This window comes from Gossypium raimondii, chromosome 6, assembly GCF_025698545.1.
Source record: "Gossypium raimondii isolate GPD5lz chromosome 6, ASM2569854v1, whole genome shotgun sequence".
NCBI classification, from domain to species: domain Eukaryota; kingdom Viridiplantae; phylum Streptophyta; class Magnoliopsida; order Malvales; family Malvaceae; genus Gossypium; species Gossypium raimondii.
In genome coordinates, this window is record NC_068570.1 from 42,967,951 (window position 1) to 42,973,950 (window position 6,000).

Sequence of the window (6,000 nt, forward strand, 5' to 3'; positions counted from 1 at the left end):
CATAATGTCGAGAATAATTGAATATTCATGGTTCTTGGTTTTTGGCTGTTGGTCACCATTGCTTTCCTGAATGCTCGACGTAGACGAACCTTGCAATAATTTAATTTACTTGTTTGAGCCCCATTCTCGGCATCAGTGTGGCTAACCGGTAGAAAGTAGCTGAGAATACAGATGTAATTGGGAGATGTCGTGTATGCTTAAATATCGCGTTAATGCCCTCCGCTAGATTGGTGGTCATATGACCATAGCTCGGACCGTTAGCGAAACTTTGAGCACATTGCCAGGGCTTCATACTCCCAAACCACTGCTATAATGTAATAGTAGTTTGACCATGCATATTAGCTTCGAGGTCAGCCTATCTTCGTCTGAATCGATGTGGCTCCACCTCATATCCTAAACCATTACAACATGTTACGTGCCGTTTGGCAACCAGCAAACATATGAGAAAAAAATGAGACAAATAATTACCCATCCTCACAACTTTTCTTTGCTAATCCGTATTTTTGAATTTCTTGTGGAAGTTCACCGCAAAGTGCCTGATGCAGTAGACAAATCTCCATGGAACACTCGATCACCTGATTGTGGCAACTAGCCCCTTTGATCTATCTAAAATGATGCAAACATTGTCTTGGGTGACAACATATCTCCGCAAGTTCTCCATGAAAAATTTCCATGACTCCGAGTTCTCTTCTTCAACAATGAGAAAGGCAATTGGTAGAATGTTCTTGTTATCATCTTGTGTAACCGCAATAAGGAGGATCTGCATATATTTCTCGTACAGTCATGTCTCATCTAGCTATACAAGCGGCTTACAGTGGGGAAATGCCTAAATGCAGGGACCGAATGTCCAAAACATTAGATGAAAATTTTTTTCCCCGGATGTAGTTGGTTGCACCGGTCATGAAAAGGTAAAGCCTGCAACTTAACGACAGTCCCTGGAACGTACTCTTGCATTGTAGTAATCTACCCTTGGAGTTCGTTGCACGAAGCATCCCAATTTCCGTACAACTGATCCATGGCCATCTATTTAGCCAACCATGCCTTCCAGTATGAAACTCGGTAGTGGAACTGTTCTTGCATTTCAGTAATCAGCACCGATACAACAATGGGGGGGTCGTCTTTAATCGTTGTCAATATGCAATTACAGATGGTTTTTGAGTCAAGCTTTCAATGATCATGTGTCATATGAGCAGAAGTGTATGTATGAGGCCCAACAAATTTCCATACCTCTCATTGTTGTGACCTTTGGATAAATGCAACTTATACCCGCAACTGGCACACTTTTGTTAACTTCCAACACTCACCAACATAGATTATCGATTTATAGTTAGCCACCCTATAGTCAACAGAAACCTTCAAACTATATCGCTTGATGGAATTGACACACTCGTCTTTACTCGTGATATTTGACCCACGAACAACTCTTCCAATTGAGAACCTTCTAACATGTCCAAGTACTTATTAGGGAACTTGGAAGAACGCATCGTATCGAGATTGACGATTGACATATGGGCTCAGGATCATTGCATATGACCATGCCACGACTTTAGTTTCCAACCGAAGGGGCATGATCATTTTCACCATCCGGTCCTTCATTGTCGATATCCTCTAGGACATCATTTAAACCGAGATCATTAAAATCTTCACCTTCGTGATCAAAACAATCATTATTATCGGATTCATCTTCACCAAGCGCATCGGTTTTAATAACGACTAGAGGTATATGTAATCTACCACCGTACTGATTTGAACATCCAACGTTAAGATTGATGTCAAAACCGTGCACAGACGACCTAGGAACTTTTGTATGCGGGTCTTCAACTTTATATTGTTGACTTAACTGTGTTACATTTTCAACGGGCTCCAAATTTTCTAACTTAGCAACTAATTGAATTGGTTCAGTGTTCAACCTCCCTGCAGGCAATACAATGCGACCATTGTATCAACGCTGTCATTGTCCAAAAGTTCTATCTTAGTAAATTTGATAGGATTTGATGAAACTGGAAATTTGTAGAACAGTTTCGTCATCCTCCTTCTACAACGCCAGAAATTTTTTTCACTAACCTTCTCTTTCATATCACCGATGGATACTTTCCTATCGAATCTCATCCTCATTTTTTGACAAGTTTCAAAAATACAATCAACGGTTGTTTCTAAAATAACACCATTAAAATAAATTGCTGCAAAAAATTGATTCTCCATTTTGTTTTTAAACTGCAAAATATAACAAAAACTTAATAAATTAACAATAAAAAAATAATTAAACCATAACTAACAAAATTAATTGTCATATAAAAAAATAAAAATGCCAAATTTTTTTTTTGAAGAAACTATGTAACAGGGAGAGGAAGAGCTTCAAAACTTAACTGCAATTAAAGAGGAGGACGAGATTCAAGAAATTTTTTTTAATCTAAAATTGATGTGTAGGGGTTAGGGGTCCAAACCAACCCCCTTTTATAATTAAAAAAATATTATTTTAAGTCTTTTTTTAGATGAAAAGTAAAAAAATCTCGTGTTTTAATTTTTTTCGATATTAAAAACATGAACTTGTGACCAATGGGCCACTTCCGTGTCAGGATTCAAGTTGGTGCAGCTAAGCTGTCAGGCGACACCAGCCTGACGGTTGGCACGGAAGTAACCTAACGGTCACGAGTTTGTGTTTTTAATACCAGAAAAAAATTAAAACACAAGTTTTTTTTCAGCTAAAATTTTTTTAATAAAACTTTTTGGGTGCCGTTTGACACATCGACGGCACCAAATTTTTTTTTTTACTTTTTCGCCGTATATTGAAAAAAAACTCGTATTTGCGGTATAAAATATAGGTGCCACCAATTGAGCTGGCTCACAAAAAAAATGGGTTTTTTTATTAAAAATAAAATGGTGCTACCGGTTGGTCAGATAGCACTCGTATTCCACTATTTAATTTGCCTATTCCCGTAAATATTATTTCTGCTATCTTATTTTCATATTTATTTATTTATTTCATATTATTCATGTAAAAAACCCTACATCTTCCATTCATATGTTTGATAACATTTTGTATATAAATATATTTTTTCAAATTACCATTCTTAATTATTGTATAAAGATTTTAGATATCTAAAAAAATTGAAAGGCAAGAAGTCTCCACACAATTTTATTGACAATAGTTATTTCTCCGCCATGTGTAGAACAATAAAAATAAAATTCTCTTATACATCATGATTAAAAATACCATTCCAATACATAATACAATGTTTTTTTTAACAAAGCAATTCTTCTTACAACTTTGAATGCATTAATTGCACATTTGAACTAAATAATACCATAAATTAAAAGTTTATAATGTATATTTTTGCACTCAGATTTTGAATTAAATAATAGCAACTTTAAAATTAAATAATGTCGAAAATCACTCAAGAGAAGAAAAAAAAGAAGTTTGTATTGTATATTTTTGCACTCAAATCTGAGGCATATATAAACACCACAGAAAGGTGACTAAGCATCGTTTTAAAAAAGTCATGACTTCAAAAAAGTCGTAACACTAATTGTTGTTTCAGAAAAGTCATAAGCTTTTGCAAGTTAAGTGTACTGTATTGGAATCATCATTCATTTACAAAATCTTAGTATTGTATTGGAATCACCCTAGTAACTGTACTGGAATTACCATTCATTTTCAAAATCTTAGTACTATTTGGAATAACCACAATGGTGAGTTACTAAAATCTTAACCTTTTGGCGACTAAGTGCATTGCATTGGAATCACCATTCATTTGCAAAATTTTAGTATTGTATTGGAATCACCATGGTAACTATATTGGTAGCAAAATCTTAGTATTTTATTGGAATCGCCATGGTAAATGTATTGGAATCACCATTCATTTACATTTGCAAAATCTTAGTACTGTATCTGCAAAATCTTCGTTATCTTAGTATTGTATTGGAATCACCATTCATTTGCATTTGCAAAATCTTAGTACTATATCTCAAAATCTTTGTAATCTTAGTATTGTATTGGAATCGCCATTAATTTGCATTTGCGAAATCTTAGTACTATAATTGCAAAATCTTTGTAATCCTAGTATTGTATTGGAATCACCGTGGTAGTACTGTATTGGAATAACCATGGTAACTTCTTAGTAGTCTTAGTATTGTATTAAATCACCATGGTAATTGTATTGAAATTACATCTTGTTAATGTAACACCCCTCACCCGTCTCTGTCGTTGGAATCGGATTACAGGATGCTACAATAACAGAATAAGAACATGCGAATTTAATTAAAAAATCCAATAAATCATACATTATATCTTAAACATTTAAACAAACATGATTATCATACAAATTCAAACTTAAATCGAGCTTACAGAAGCTCTTAAATTGAACCATAATCAAATAGGGTCTTAATTAAAAACTTAACAAAAAAATAGGGAAAATAATCATAAAATAAGGTCACACGTCCGTGTGCCTAGCCCGTGTTAAAAATAGAGATTGTGTAATATGGAGTCACACAGTCGGTTTATGACCTTTTGACACCCTATGGTAGGTTCTAGCTGATTTATCATCCTTATGGATTCCCACCATTCATTTCACAATTCGCCTTCTGTATTCTTTTTCCTCCCAATTCCTTCCATGCATATCCCTTCTGATTTCATCCTAGCTTGTGAACACGCCATAACTCCGACACATACATTGATATTCTACTCCTAAGGCCTACTAGAGCATGGCCACGCCATTCTGGTGGATTTAACCTTGTTTCATCCTTTCCACTTATACTACACTTGGGTTGTAGAGTTGTTTGGATTACTTTCTTGTAATCCACGCTATTCATAATACCTTGCTCTCAAGGTGAAACATGTCTATCGGTAGAGGACCATTCAGGCCTACAGCATCCAATAGAATGTTGTCTTAACACCACTTGAGTCTACAATTTCTCTTTTATGATGTTTCCCTTACAAGATCTAACTCTAGGGGTTAAACTCGCAATTGCCTTTCCTCAATACGAATAGTCTTGATACATATATTTGTCCCATAGATGCTCTATTTAGGTATCTCTCTCTTTCCTTCTCATTCACTTTTCATTGAGCATCCTCTGGTAGTCCTTACTAGAGAATATTTAACTACGATCCTTGGACACATCTTTTCTCTCGTGTATGATTCTAGCTGGGTTATCACCTATTTGCCCTATGGCTTTTCTGATTATTGTTTTGGCGGACTAATTCCTTTACTACTTCATTTTCCATATTTGACGAATTCTTCAATAATTTGATGGCTCACTATCATTTTGCCAATACTTACATTTTTCTTCCAATTCTTTTCCATATACGTGTTTTCCCTCTATTTCCATTCTGATGGTCCACCCTGTGTTTGCTGTCCCGGTGGACTACCTCATGTTTATTATTCCGGTGGACTACATATGCTTCCATAGCCGAGCTATGGTCTTACTCATTAGGTTTCATGATTAATGTCCTGGCAGACTTCCCATGTTTACTGTCCTGACGGGCTCTCTATGCTGTCATAGCTGAGTTATGGTCTTACACCATATACCACGTGTTTATTGTCCTAATGGACTCCATTGGTTGCCATAGTCGAGCTATGGTCTTACACCTCATAATCCTCATGTTTATTGTCTTGGCAGAACATAGGTTCTTACACCTCGTAATCCCCGTGTTTACTATCCCGACGGACTCCACTTGTAACACCTCTAACTCGTCTTTGTTGCCAGTTAGGGTTACGAAGTATTACGACACATATAAAAAAATTAACATCATTAAACCATTCATTTATTAATTTAAAAAAAACATTCAAATCTAAATTTCATTTATAACATAATTACATTTACAAACCTTAAAATAAGTTAACGAGGCCATAAAAATAGTTTAGGAATAATCAGAGACTAATTTGAAACAAAACAGAAAAATATGGAAAAAAAACATGAAAATTTTGGAAACATGGGTCACACGGCCATATGATAAAGCTCAAACCATGTGGCTCAAAAACATGGTTGTGTGGCCAAACTGTG